Source organism: Dreissena polymorpha, chromosome 10 (assembly GCF_020536995.1).
Source record: "Dreissena polymorpha isolate Duluth1 chromosome 10, UMN_Dpol_1.0, whole genome shotgun sequence".
Lineage (NCBI taxonomy): Eukaryota > Metazoa > Mollusca > Bivalvia > Myida > Dreissenidae > Dreissena > Dreissena polymorpha.
The window spans coordinates 57,498,568-57,515,197 of record NC_068364.1 but is presented as its reverse complement, the minus strand read 5'-3'; the positions used below and the strand labels follow the sequence as shown (position 1 = coordinate 57,515,197).

General features: G+C 33.1%; 1 long non-coding RNA gene across 1 annotated transcript; it reads left to right on the top strand.

Moving 5' to 3' along the window:
* Window positions 1-1,045: 1,045 nt before the first annotated feature.
* On the top strand, window positions 1,046-6,750 carry LOC127848150 (uncharacterized). Its single transcript, XR_008034386.1, has 3 exons — window positions 1,046-1,187; window positions 3,983-4,619; window positions 5,991-6,750. It is a non-coding gene; the product is annotated as an uncharacterized LOC127848150 (long non-coding RNA).
* The last annotated feature ends 9,880 nt before the right edge of the window (window positions 6,751-16,630 follow it).

The window sequence follows — 16,630 nt, the reverse complement described above, 5'->3', positions numbered from 1 at the left end:
GCGATTAACACTGATACATTCTGAGCGATTCAAAGGTATCCAACCAAACTCAAATGTCATAGTCTAATGAGAATATATACGTGTCAGTGCATTACAAGAATAGTCAAGCAGACATGTCATTTGTTCCTAAGTGTCAGCCGTCCAGCTATTGGATAATCCAATGTCGTTCCTAATTTACAGAATTTTAAATAATAATGGTTGTAATTATATAATATATTTTCTCGCTCTACATGTATATTCAGTTGTATTATATAGTGTAGTGCTTTCTTGTTCTGCGTGTATATAAATTGTTATATTATATCGTTTTTTGCTTAGTGTATATTTGAAATTCGTTTAATGTTCTTTTTTTCTGGGAAAAAGGAAGGAATTACATTTTTTACTAATGCACGTTATACTATTCATTCAAATAGCGGTAATGTTCAGTGTTTCTTTCACCTTAATCACCGAATAACAAGCTTTATGCATTCATGAATCCTGAAAGCCCACATTAACCTATAAAATATAAATATAAATTCCGATTGTATAATTACAATTCGCACGTAAAAAGCCTTCATTACATTTTTGGTGCCTGTGTCCCTTTAATCAACTAACAGGACAATGAAACGAATAAGTAAAGACAGGGATATGCGCAAAACAGCTTAGATCTGTTTACCACGGTAATACAATAATAACTATCACAGATAAAATACACGACGTTTGTGCCTAAATCAGATTTTATGTAAATCGCGATTGAAATTTTTCCTTTACTATACACGGTTTTTAAACAGTATTTGCACAATTTATGAATTGTTCTACTATTTCAAGTTGCTGTTTAATATACAAACTGAGACCAATTAATTAAATTTAATAGTATTTTATGGAAGATAGAATACTCAAACTGCGCACGTGTAATTTTTATCGATGAAAACAGTTTTGTTATTATTGATTTATATCAATTTTTGATTACAACACAAATGTTTAAAAGCCAAAAATAATAGTCGTATCGCGAATGAATATGGCCCTTTAGTTCAGATAGTGGTGTTCAAATATTTGAAGCTAGATATAGCCTCGATAGGCGCAGGCTCATGCATACACAACTGCATATCTATATCTAAGCAATCACTGATTGTATCACTGATCAAGTGGGTGGATGTGAATTTCAGTATAGACTGCCATCTTGGGTTTACAATATCATCACGAGATATGTGGTACGTACTTGTTAAGGATTTGTATTCATACAGATTGACTCGTAAACGAAAGGAATTGAAAACTGCAGAATTATTAACGTTTTTATTTAAATGCGCAGTAGAACTTAAATATGTTTAATTTGATTTACAAACGAAATCTTGCAGGTCACTTTTTTCGACACCTTAAAGACGGAAGTTGGCATTATTTTGAAAAAAATAATCTATGGGCATGCTTTTTAAGTTGCTGTGAATTGCTTTTAATGACATTATCGTTTAACATATATATATGTAACGTTTACAACATAATGTCATCATTATCTAAAACTCAACCTCTATAAAATTATTGGTCTTCGTTTAAATGGTATGGTCCGACCATATCTTAACCTCTGTTTTATCGAGAGAAGTTCTATTTATATATCGCAAGGTTTAAATTATAACGATTTGCATTGACACGCAATTTTTGAATGTATTTTGAAAAAGGGACGTGTTCATAGAAATTTGATATATTAAAAGAGATGCAAAAATAATTTATTTTGTTAGATATATAATATGATCTTGTCCAGGAAAGAAGATGAAAACAGTATTGTATTAAAGAGGTTCGATTCTAGGTCATTCTGAGCAAACTCGGACGCGCTTCAACCAAGAATACCGGGTTAAGATTACAATTGCATATATTTGTATTTGATAATTTCAAATTAAAGAAGCGATATTTCAATATATTTTGTTTACTTTTTTTAATGGAGTTTTCAAAGAAATATATTGATTCGTGTGTCTGTTTACATACTGATACAGAATTATTTTGTCGTACAATTATTCTAACTTTAATGTAATAAGCATACAAATACATCGATGTATACATGATTGTAGATACTTAATGATATCCTATAAGCGTAGCGTTAAAACAGTTACGCAATACTTGTCATCTCAGATATACATAAATAATCACTAGGTATCATGTGTACTATTTGATACTCTAACATGATTTGTTTTAAGTTGTATTTCTTAGATATGATCTTATTTAAAACAAATGTAGCATCTTACTTGACTTATTTTGTTATATTGTCAATACTTTCAGTAAAAGAATAAATAACACACGGACCTGACACGGGTATTTCACTTACAAATTTTGCTTAAAGGTTGTCTTTTTCAATATTGTACTCACAATATATCGAATGTGTATATGAAAAACATAAACCGTAGATCATGCATAGTGAGATCACGTGTAACTGGCAACAAAATAGTATAAAAATCATGTTGTGCATGACAAGAAATGGATTTATATACAGAACATTTTACTAAATAAAATACACATGCTATTATTTCATGTTGTAATAAATAAGTGTTCGAGGGCGAAGAATATAACAAGCATCTAAAATTAAGACCAAGTTTTTACTGCGCTCTAAATTTATTTTTTCAAAATATATGTTCACGTCAGTCAGGCATTTAATTGAAGCAGTACAAAATTAATTGATTGCCCATCCCTGTCTATGACAGTAAACAAACCAGCCGTTGAAACACAAAGGGTTCAATTTCGTTTATGTCAGGAAGGAACGGTACGTTTATCGAATACTATGTTTCTGTTAAATAATATTGTACATTATATGTTGACATGTGTTTATATAATTTGATATTGATAGGATAATGGTATGAGGAACATGTACATATGCTCAAGTAACTTATAATTATTATAATTATGTGAAAATCTTTTTCAAACACAGATGACACATACTTCTTGAATGTATACAGTTCTTTAATACCATTTAATGATGAGGTCAGGTAAATCAAACGTAAATCCAAAGTAAGTTATTTACAGCATTGATATCTCTTGAGATTGTGTTATCAATTTAACATCGAAGCAATACCAGCTCAGTTCACTGTGACGTTGAAAATTAGATTAAACATATTCGTTCAGTTTAGTGCTTCATTTAGGTAGTGCTTACCTCTTTTTCTGTTGATGTTCGTATCGTCGTCTAAAAAGTCCAGTCATATAATGTTGGCTCTTATTTAAAATGTGTTAACTCCGTTTCAAGATATAATCTGTAACTGGTTTTCTGCAAAAATTGCACTGTTTGGAGAATTGGTTACGTGTAAGTTCTTGCTGTGCATTTCTATAGCTTCTTCTGTAACACAGTTAAATGAAAATCCACTCAGTATGATTATATGTCAGCTTATAAATGCAAGTATTGTTTTTGTTGTTGTTGTGGTTGTTTTTCCGTGTGTATTACATTGGTGCCGAATATTGGACCGATGTGGTTGTAAAAAATGTCACATTGACAAGTCAACAATGATTTGGAGAATAATCGGTTATTTTTTGGTATAAATTGTATTTATTTGAGTACTATAGTTATAGTTTTATTCTTGGTTCCAAGATATTCCTAATTCTTTACTCTACGAATTGGTTGATGATTACGGGCCAGCTCTTAAATTTATTTCAAATCAATCAGAGACGTTCTAAACATTCCTGCACCTTGGATAAATCTATGCTCTCCTGCTATTACCGATACAAAGTTCAACTTGTAAGATTTTAACTTCGCTATTGCTGAATGAATTGATTTATTTTGAAAAAAATAAAATAAAATAGTTTTTAGTCAAATATGCAGTTAGAGTCTGTCATAGTTTATTATAATAATTTAAAACCTTCATATATTGAATATGTCTTAGATGTTCGCACTTTAAGCCGCCAAAGCTCGCTTTTACTACATGTTAAGACGATTATAAATTTAACCAGATCTATGTCATACTGTACAGTTTATTAAATATTTAGGATCAATTATAAACATGTAACAACAATAAATGAAATTGTTTATCTCTTTCAGATCGGTCATAGATAATCAATCTACTGAGGACCATTGTCTAAGGTATAGACATGGCAGGAAATAAAGTTGTAACAACAAGCAACCAGACTGACAATGAGACGTGTAATTATGGAGATTCAGAAATCATCGTATTATGTATGTCATTATGTGTTCTTATCATCGTCAGTTTATTGGCGTGTGTGTTTCGGCGAATGTTCCAGAACATGTTTACTGGAAACATCATCATTACGTATTTAACCACAAATAATGTAAGGAATAACATACAGATGGCTCCGTTGGAACGGACCGAGACGATCACTGGAAGCTTAGCGATTAAAAACATGATGCGTAACATCGAAATATCCCAGGAGCACACCGATTCAACAGTCTATGACTGTACACAAGAAGTTATATCCAGAGTTAAAGCTGAAGCAAAAATGTTGCAAATGAAATCAAGGCTTCTGCAACTGATCGACCCAAACATTAGAAAAAGCTGTTCGCGATAACCAAGAAACAGTCCGTGAGGTTAAAAGTGCTGTTCGAACAGGCATTGAATCTTTACGGAATGATTTTGCTGTTGTTGATCAAAAGATTGAAAGCCTAAGAATATCACCAACCATAACGGCAAATGAGAAAAACTACCTGCGGAAGTCCGAAGGTAAGTGAACACGATTTTCATTTTATGTTTAAATTAAATACATACTGAAAGATAAACACAATATTCTTATACTCTGTTAACACATCTCTAATAAAAGCAGTGATAAATATATTGTTCAAAATAAGGTAGAGCAATTTACTTGAATGCTATAAGCAACATTAACATCTGAATGTGCAGTTGTCATTCTTAATGATACGAAATGTTGTTGTATTGAACCTGTGTTGAAACATTTCTTAAGAACTTCAGGTGATAAAAAATCACAAATATCAACAGTTATACCAGCAGGACAGACACCTTATAATTGCTCTTAATATTCCTTCATATGTGACACGTTACTACTTGAATAAAAATCTTACACAGCGTAAAACACTCGACACGCAGCAAGCTTACATTATTATATAACACTGTGGTTACTGTTTTTGAACTGAGAATGCAAAACCTTCTACAATTACCAAATTTCTAAGCATAGCTATACGACAAACATATTAGGTACAGTATTATAAGACTGAAGGTCTCAAGTTATCCATCTGGTCGTACAATTAACGTAAATCTATATTAAAAAAAATCCTATTTTACTCAGCACATTCATTATAACATCAAACAATCATGATCATAGAGCATGCATAATCATGGTCATGTTCCCACCATGAGAAAACGTTAACTGTAAGACTCATATCTAAAATATTTTACAACGTGCATCGATGATACAAATTCATGTTTATTCAAAGAAGTCACAACATGCATGGCCAATATCCGGTGAATAGAATTATATACGTCATTATACGTCAACAACGCACAATTTTAGCTATCAATACAACAGACTGACAATACATAAATCGTTCAATTGTTTTTAGTTCCATTTTTACTAAATGGGGAACCTACTTAAGCTGCTCAACCCGCTTGATTTGACTAAACATTGTATAATAAGTCCATGTATATAAGGCCTAAATGATTTCCGGATGTAATAAAGTTTTTCCCTAAAAGGGCAGAAAGGATAACATGAGCTTTGAAAATATTTTCTGGAATTAACGTGGGTAAAAATCACTGTAACGTTTCAATAAGGACACACGAGGTACTTTACATGCGAATAATACGACATTAATGCCTATTGTTTAGTTTTTGTCGGTGTGTAGCAAGTACATGACAAAAGACCTTTTTTTAAATATTTATAATCGTTTCCAATTAGTTTTGCACACTATTAACACCACACCGGTAAAGAAAATGAATAATGGCATCATCAATTACCATATCTGACGTGTGATTTAAAAGTAAATGATTTAATAATTGATTTTTATGTTCAACATGTGTTTTTTTCAATTTGTATTGCTTTCAAAAAAAGTTATAAATAGCTATTTTCTTTTTTATTTCCAGAGCTTCGTAAGCACTTGGTAATTCATTACATCGAAATCTTAAGTCATGCCCCTATCTCCCCTTTGTTGAACAGCAAGGACAAACATCTGTTCGACTTCTATATACCTCCCAAGATTCTTAACACTGCCAACGATAAAAAAAGGGACGAACTCAAGAGAAAGTAATGAAATATGAGCATATTTTGTTCAAAGACAATAATACGTTAAACCGTCGGATTTTCATTCAAGGAGAACCAGGGAAAGGAAAATCGACATTCTTGGCTAAATTAGTTCTTGATTGGTGTGCAACACAATCCCGTTGCCTTCAAAACCAGGTAAGTAAATTCGCAAATTTGAGGCGTTTGGCGATGTGCAAAAATTAAGATACTTTAAGTTCCATTTCTTAATTTTGTTAAGGGATTCGATGGAGCAGCGCAAGATAGTTGAGATTATCAAAGAACAAATTACAGGTATAATATATCCTGCTGGTAAACGTGAAGAATTTTATGATATTCTAAATTTTGTGCTCGAAAAGGAAAATTGTATAGTGGAGTTAGATGGGTTAGATGAGTGGTCCGATCCACAAAACAAGGTTGCTATACCTTCATTAGCAAGCTGTTACTCGCGCTGCACTTTGTTGATCACAACCAGACCTTGGAAATTGGTTGACGAGCGTATTATGGATTCTCAGGTCAACATACTGTTCGAAATCGATGGAATTTTAGGTCCAGAAGAACTTGTTGAATTAATACTCAGAGGGCTGCATCATGAAAATCCCGCAAATGCCCACAAGGATGTAATGCAATATATATATATGAATATGGATTATCCCATTTTTGACGTCTCCCCTATTAATTACAATGCGTGTCAGTTTGTGGCACGACAACATTCACCTTTCAGGATCGTTATGCGAAATATACAGTATTCTGTTAGATACCTTATTTAGAAAGGCAAACAAAAATAAGGGGTGTTTTACGTCGCCACCTGTTAATGTTTCACAAAAACTATGTATTTGAAACCTAAGCTTGAAGTCCTCAAGGCATTAGCAAAAGCAGCGTTTCATTTCCTTGTTTCAAATAAAAGAGGAGCTTCAATTGTCTTCATCGAGCTCGAAGTGATGAGGACTTTACGGAAGAACAAAAAAACACTTTCACTGAAAGCTGGTATCCTTTCAGCAAGGAAGTGTGTATCAACAATAGTTCAACATTCAACTTTATCATTCCTTCACAAGTCCGTACAGGAATTTCTAGCTGCTTATCATATTGCTCAATGCTCCAAAAATATTGATACGATATCCAATTTAACGCAGGCAGCAAAAGGGCTAGACTAAGAACAGATTTGTTTGTACTAGTATGGACTCAATATACAAGTAGCAAATCAAATACACTTTTTTCTTGTAAACAAAGAATTGTTACATACGCCTAGGAGCAATCAGAACATAACCATCAGAGGATATACAGAGGCAAAGGCAAACCAACAAAGCACACCAACAAAGTGATGTAAAGTTTCATTTAGCAGAAATCGAGTTTCATATATCATTGAACAAAACCGAAACCAATGTTTTAAAGGAAATTTTACTTATCAATAAGTCCAATGTCCAATCGCTTCTGATAATACAGAACATCGCAGAAGTATGTGTTACCGTCGCGAGCCTTACTGAGTCAGCCATTCGACTCTCATATTTAAAAATAGATATATATCCATGCAGGAATTTATCACGAGATTATGTTTTGTCACGTCTAATTTATAACATGCCCGAAAATTAATAACATTATTGTTCATCCAAACAAATATATCAAAGCATTTGTAAAACCAAAGGGCAGGTTTCGGCGGACTTTTATTTTCGAGTCATATAGCGAAACCCCTGACAAGCTGCGCAGCTTTCTAGATGTTCTTACAACGCTGGATTACTCGGTTGAGTGTAGGGTTAAAATGTGTAGATTTGAATCAAATGTGGCTCTTCGGCAAAATAACACAGCCGTCGTGGTACCGGAATCAAAAGTCTTTAGACTATCGGATACAAATTCTAATGTTACACTTAAAGTAAAGTCCGACAGTTTAGGATTGTATGAAGCAATGCGTGGTGCACGTATTAAAAGTCTTAAAATTCGTAAAATTGGTAATGTCGAAATGCTTTAAGAAACAATTCCGACTATAATCAATTTAGATACAATTACGATTGGTAAGATGTCGTATCACCATATAAACCTCCATTGCCTAGCGAATCGTGCTCTGTTGATCAACTGCTTAGGTTTCTAAACAGGTTCTCGGAAGTACTATCAAGCGGTGAATTTCGACAGACATTTGCTTTTGAACAAGAATTAGTACATGTCAAACAGCCATATGACATGTCGTATGTACTCGTTACATTGGATGTTCGTAACGATTGTCCGGATCTAAATCAGCTATTGCAAAAAGCGACCAATATGAATCTGGTCAATCAAAAAAATTGAAAACGTTTGCCTTTTGTTAAGGACGGTTCCAACGCTCAGCACATTAACACAACTGGTTTTAAAAGGTGTAAGGTTTGACGACTTTGAACTTCAACCACCTGCCTGTTAACATTAATTGAGCTTACAGAGTATTGAATGCTCTGCAAAGTGGATGCATGCCTTAATGTTTGGACTCTCGAACCTGCGTCATCCAGCCCTATGTAAACTGACAAAATGTGTTGTTAAATCATGTGAACAAAAACAAAGTGACATGCTGACAGGATCAAATTTGGATACGATATCATCTTACAAGCCTAACATTTCATTGAAAATTCGCAAATACAGTCAAGATTTGTTCGAAGCACTGTATTGTTCTAGTATCATATTGATTCAACTAAGAAGCATTCGTTATTCTGTACGTGCATTAGAGACTGTTTCAAATATGAAAACACTAGAAACAATAACACTGAAGAGTTTACGCTTTGAAAATATTGAACTCCAAATACCTCTAACGTTACGTTCCTTGTGTTTACAATTCGGAAAGTGTTCCTCAGATTGGTTGGTCAACTTGCTGGTAAACCTTTCTTCGGCACACCAACGCGTGCAATGCCAGCTAGTTTGTTGTGAAGTAACATTGCGAGACTCTGTGCACAAAACTGATGAACACATGTCAGTATCTGATACTCAGCTTTTACGAAGGTCCTGTGATATGTCTAATGTTACATTAGAAATAACATAGGACAGTCCTTGTCTGTTTGAAGCATTGCTCGAGACAAGCATTCGGGATTTGAAACTGAGTAGATTTTGTTATAAGTCAAATGTTTTTGTGATAGTTCCTACGCTGAGAAAACAAGAATCACTGACTTTGAATGGCTGCCATTGTGACATTAACAGTTAAAGACTACCTCTATCTCTACAGTCTTTGTGTATAGTTAGGTCTAGCAAAATACTTCCATGTACATTGAAAAGCTTGCTGGGGAAACTCTCCAACCTCGGACATCCCGTTACATTTAAGTTAGAGGCATCGTCACGGAGTTATTACAAACAGTTCAAACACTCGATCATTTAGAGAAACTTTCAGTAGAAGGCAACCACTTTAACGGCATTGAGCTCCAATTTACAAAATCTTTCAAGTTTATTTACTTGCGGCACTGTTCATTTTCTCCAGAAGGAATGCTTCGCCTACTAATGCAACTCGTTGAAATTGGCCATCCTGTGAAATGTGAATTTTTAAAGTGTTACGCGATATCCGGAAACAACATGGATGATGGTGGATATGAATTCACAGAGCTTCTAAACAATGTAGTACATGACATGTCGGATATCAATGTGATGGCGAAGTTCAGTCCAGGTCTGTGTGACATGTTGAATGCAATAGCAACCACGTGTCACAATATGCAAAAAGTGAAATACACACCTGGCTGCTATTAAACGCAGATGCGTAGCTTGTGAAGGGATTATGATAAGATATTCGTTTATATTTAGGTATAAGAAACCTAAGCTCATTAAGGGAGATATGTCCAAATTTCTTTAAACGCTAGGTCACGAGTAACGCACATAGCAGCTTCGTTTGATTATTATGATTGGTTGTTTTGCAACGATAGACATTATAATAATGTTTATACTTGAGCCCACAACAAACAAATGATGATGCCAATGCATCTATGAAAATATAAGTGCAATAAACTTAGGCATTGTTTTATGTGTACAGTGTATATAATAATTTCATTCATATCACGTTTCACATGTGTGATCTTTAAATTGATCCGTATATATGTAGTATTGTTTTCTTTCTAAGTTGATGTTGCTTCTTTGAATATTTGAAAATGTATATATTTCTTTAATCGCTAAGTCACTAGTAACGTACATAGCAGCTTCATTTGATTATTATGATTGGTTGTTGTGCAACGATAAATATTATTATAATGTTCATACTTGAACCGCAAAACAAACAATGGATGATGCCAATACATCTATCAATATCAAAGTGTAAGTAACTTAGGCATGTTTTCATGTGTACAGTGTATATACTAATTTCATTCATATCACGTTTCACATGTTTGATCTTTAAATTTATACTTATTTGTATATAGTATTGTTTCCTTTCTCAGTTGCTGTTGCTTCTTTGAATATTTAAAATGTATATTGTTAATATGGAAAGCGGTTTGTTCTATCAATTTTGCATACTGACAATGCATATAACCGTTTCAATATTGAATTTATCGCATACTAAGAAATGTTATAACTATCTATGATTAGAGACGATACGCGAAATAAACAAAATGCAAAACAGAAACTAAATACGTATAGACGACCTTTATAATAAAGTTTTTTTTGTCAGACTGCATGAGATATATTTCAATGATAAATATATACATGTACACCTGTTTTTTTCCAAATATTTAAGTTTTCTTTTAAATTAGCTGCCATTAAATCTTTTCATGTCAAAACATCAGTACATAAATGCGATCTTGTTACATAAATTATGTTGTTGAATTCTTGTTTAAAATTAGCAGTAACCTTATGTATTGTATAATTCAGTTTCGTTTCCTGTTTTGAAAGATGGCATGTTTTTTACCATTATTATTTAAAGAACCGTATACAGCGGCATATTCGCAGACTTTAACCAACTTTAACAAACAAGAAATATGTGTCTAATTTTGAATATATACAGATTACATATTGGGTTAATGCAATTTACAAATTGTTCTAAACGAAGAATAATGTAATGGTTAGTACTTTTAGAACAGTGCAATTAACTGAATATTCTTAGTTTTAGACTTAAGTGTAAGAATTGTCTTGTAAATGTGGGCCCTAGTTGTATTTTATTCTTTCGTAAATTGATGTTTACCTGTTGCTTGTTGTTGTTGTTTTTGGCCAATTTTCATTGAATTCTTATTATACTTATATTTACTGATAGTAAGTACCGATATTTATTCATGTATATAGTTTACCTTATAACGCTTGGGTCATTCTTTTATTTTGAAATTATCAGAATATTCAATGGAACAGGATTTCATAAAAATAAATGACGACACATTGATCGATCGATTTATGAGTGTGTATGATTGTGCTTTTTTTAAATCAAACCTCTATTTTATGCCCCAGAAGAAGGGCATATAGTGCCGTCCGTCTGTCCGTCTTTCCGTCACACTTCGCGTTTGGGTTTTGAAAAATGCTCATAACTTTATGTCCCTTCAGAAAGCAACTTGATATTTGGCATGCATGTGTATCTCATGGAGCTGCACATTTTGAGTGGTGAAAGGTCCAGGTCATTCTTTAAGGTCAAAGGTAAAGAAAACAAATCCAAGGGAAGTAATAAGCTTCAAAGGGAGATTATTATCTATACCTTCCAAATGATAAAACACAATAATAAATCAAAGCGGCGCAGAAGGGGGCATTGTGTTTCTGACAAACATATCTCTTGTTATAATTAATATTCATACTAAATAATCACACAAGAAACATAAGGAATACATGTATTTTTTTTTAATTTGAAAGAAAATCATAATTTACAATTTAATGAAACTGAACATAAGGATTTGTTGTTGGCGTTTTGTACAAATAATTATTTTTTTATAAAAGGTGCTGTATACTTTAGAATATGTGTGCGCTTTCTGTGATGTTAAATCGACGCATCAGACGGGCTTTAATGTAACATTTCTGTATAAAAAAAATATAAATTGGAGTCTTGTAGTTAAGATAAATATCAATGTAGTAAATGATTTATATTTATCAGGTTTATGCTTTCTTTAATGTATTCAAACAACGTTTTGTTAATAGAATAAACATCACATTTATTCGGCGTAAGCTGTATTAAGCCAGCTTTTCACCCTGACTTGACCTTTGTAAGTGTCCAATAATATTCAAATAAAATTTCCCGCGGCTAGGTACGAATGACTACACTTCATTTATTCCATTGGCTGATTTGAGTATAACACCAGAACATTGGAAACATATCCGCGTCTTTGTAACACTGTTTTACTGGATGAAACAAATTTATCTCTAATGAAAAGGCTCAATAGATAGAACAGTTTTACAATCAATTTTCGACATAAATACAGTTTGTGCGTTCACCTTTTATTTTCAGAGAATTACCAGCGCAAAAGCGTTTATACTAAAGGCTATATTCTCATATTTAGTACTTACTTGCATTGTATTTCAACCCGCGAGGTTTCGGGTCAATTCGCGGCCAGTGTGTTAAAGTCAGAGTTTATATACAGTTCATCACCGGAGTTCGCAGAAGGGGTTGCGATCTTTTCATTGAAGGAAAAAATTGGAATCTATGCTATTTTTGTCTGATGGAGTAAATAGTTCGTTTAGTCGCTTTGTCGATATATCAATATTTTAGGCACAGCTGTTGCCTTGGTCGTGTACAGTTGGCGTAAACAAGCCGTCGTTTCAGCAGCAGAATTGTTACCTAACTTTAATGCATCGCATTCCAATCCGCAAGGTATCAAGGTCAGTTTGCGGTCAGTTGCAGAAATCTTTATGTAAACGCCGTCTCGTAAACTTTGTGCACTTGAAGTCTGTTTTGATCAGAAAGATACTAAATAAAGATATTCGGCGATATTATTGTGGTATGTCAATCATCGATTTTTAATATGTTTTCAACATTTGCATGATAAGGACCAATTTTGATAAAATTAATTAGAAATATTTATCCATTTAGACCAGTTTATTAAGCATGAGCACAATAATTCACTATACTATAATTATGCAATTAAATAAGATTCGAGTATTGCCGGCTGACCTATATGCACTCGTTTATTTTCATGTTTCTTGTGTTTTTCTATTCTGTAAATATAGATATCTGAGTAATAATATCACATAAAGCAAAATAAGCCACGAAATCTGGCGCAACACCCCGTAATTGATTTGCTTGTGATGGAGCTAAGAACTGCGCAGAAAAAAGGCATCCGCTACTTTTTATCTCATAGAGATAACTTTTGATCGTTCATAAACATCGACCACAATCAACGCCGTATATCTTTTTTAAAGATATTTCTTGTTTAAAATATTAAGTTTTATTTTTAAACAAGAGATGGTTTACCCTACTTTTTTCATATATGATCTTGACCTTTGAACTGTTGATCTCAAACTAAAGTTCTTCATCTTTGAAGAACATTCAACACACTACTGTATATAAGCAAAGATTAACGCTTTCCTGTGAAATTGTATATACTCGATTTTCTTAGTACAAGCGTTTAAACGTTCGACCCCTGACTTACCTTTGACCTGGCCGTTTCCTTGCCTCTTGCTTGATACATGGATGGAAGTTTTTCAGGGCAATCTAATGAAGAAAAAAATGGTTATTGAACTTTACACTTGTCATGCTACGAGCGTTTGTTACCTTAAACATCATTTAGTCGAACACAAATTATAAAGTCGATCCTTCTGAGTAATAAGCATAACAATATATGTGATAAAATGACAATGCGTTGTCTCTGTTAGGTTTAAAAACGAATGGCATTAGACCTTTTTAACTTCAAGATCAATGTGTTTTGTTGAACGGTGCTGACATGACCGACCATCCAACCATCACGTCTTCATTTGTCTTTCAGACTTACTGTAACCTGAAGATGATTTTAATACAGTTTTAAAGTCTCTATAACGTTGCGTTGAAAATATATATAAATTTTATATAATGTATGTGTATTACACAAATGATTTGTTTGAATATTGTATTTGCGTTTATAATTACTGTAAACGTGTGTATGCAATCGGATATAACAGTGATTATAACCCAACCCCATATATATAATATATGATTTCATGCATATTTACATGTTGATACAATTACGTTTGTTATTTCTATGTGATTATTTATTAGTGTGACGTAAAATTATTTTATAAATTATAGTTATCTTAGTTTAGTATTTTCTTGTTAAATGCATTTACTCAATTTTGCACACAGTTAACTAGTGCCAGAAAGAATGTCTTCCAGCTTGTTACTTAGTGCAAAACGCTTTGTTTTGTAAAGCATATTATGTTTGACTTATGTGATTTCTTTTATTATTCACGTTATGAGCAACAACCACGATTAGCAGCATTCCTGAATCAAAGCGCTGAAGGCACTGAAGGTGTTCGCTATTGCATAATCTTAGACGCAGTTCAGTTTTCAAAATTATGTTATAGCTTTTTATATCGCAAGTTTGAAATGAACACAACCCATTCAAATTTATACAGAGTGTTTCTGAAAGCACAGGTCGAGATGTGTGTGCACTGTTTATCCTCATATTTATTTTATAGAGATAACTAAGACAAAATAACAAAAATATGTCTCTTTTTTCATAATTGGTTGCTGCACTGATAACCATCTTTAGAATTTTATTTCCTTGCTAAAAAAAATAACAAGCCTATAATCATGTACATGTTGTGTTATGTGTATCTCATACTGTATTTATTTTCTTTAAATTATTGAGCAACAATTTTGCCAACATGACAGACTTTAAATGCAGCATTAAGCCCCGTTTTCCATGAAAGAAGCCAATATGTACATATTTCAATGATAAACTGGCAAATGTCGTCGCACAAGCTGTTATAAACACTAGACTGGCCAATATCGTTGAACAAGTTATTAAACCTTATAAATGCTGTCTGCTACAGTGTACCAGTGGTTAAGTATAAACAGGCAGTGGTTATCGTTACTTGCTGCAGTTGTCGTCCCTAGCGTAGTTAAAGCATACTGATTTCAAAACTGCCTCTCTACTTTATCGTGAGCTAACGCTTACACTAAAAAATCATTTTAACATAAAATACACACTGCTACAAACTACTAAAAAAGCAACTGTTACACAAATATATCATAAATTAAATATGAAATGAGATAGCTTTAGTTATTGCATTATAAAATGCAATTAGGTCGTATACATTTCATTGGCGTTTCTTAAAATGGAGAAACATTTTCTTTTGTATGAGATCCATACTAGGATGTCTTGTCTTGAAACCACTTCCTCTTCGATCACTAATGCATATACCGATTTATATGATCGACCGGTTGCATGTACAGTTGTAGCTTCCAAAACCATTCCTTCAAAACGTTTTTCTATTAAACGCGTTCAATGCGCAGTATTTATATTTTATAGTTAAATATATACAAGTGATTAATACAGTGTTTATTTGTAATTATGTTTAACCCGTTTGACAATGTAATTTTTATAAAACTATCGAAAAGTATAATCCTTGTTGTACATAGGTAAATCCAAAAAGGCTGGGTTAAAAATCTCTCACATTGTAGTTAATTCGGTCCGAACGAAGTTCAGTATTTATATTCCTTATTGAAATGTCAATATATATGCATGTAATGCTTATCGTTTTCCGATAAAGCATAAACATTTACAAAGCAACATTTACGGTTTAGAAATAATTAAATATGCAATGCTTACGTTTGAAGATCATTTCCACATAGGAAGCCTTAACTAGTTATTAGTTAAATCATACGCCGTTTAGGAAGCCTAAACAAGTCGTTAGTTAAATCATACGCCGTATAGGAAGCCTAAACAAGTCGTTAGTTAAATCATACGCCGTATAGGAAGCCTAAACAAGTCGTTAGTTAAATCATACGCCGTATAGGAAGCCTAAACAAGTCGTTAGTTAAATCATACGCCGTATAGGAAGCCTAAACAAGTCGTTAGTTAAATCATACGCCGTATAGGAAGCCTAAACAAGTCGTTAGTTAAATCATACGCCGTATAGGAAGCCTTAACAAGTCGTTAGTTAAATCAAACGCCGTATAGGAAGCCTAAACAAGTCGTTAGTTAAATCATACGCCGTATAGGAAGCCTAAACAAGTCGTTAGTTAAATCATACGCCGTATAGGAAGCCTAAACAAGTCGTTAGTTAAATCATACGCCGTATAGGAAGCCTAAACAAGTCGTTAGTTAAATCATACGCCGTATAGGAAGCCTAAACAAGTCGTTAGTTAAATCATACGCCGTATAGGAAGCCTAAACAAGTCGTTAGTTAAATCATACGCCGAATAGGAAGCCTAAACAAGTCGATAGTTAAATCATACGCCGTATAGGAAGCCTAAACAAGTCGTTAGTTAAATCATACGTCGTAAGTCTGCAGTATTGGCAAGTGTGTTTATCATTGAAAATTGCTTAGAGGCCATAACTTAGAAAGGGTATGAAATATGAACATAGAAACAAATATTGAATGTATATGTCAGGAACAGCGTATTTTTAATAGATAATACAACAACGATGACTATTATTTGATTCATATG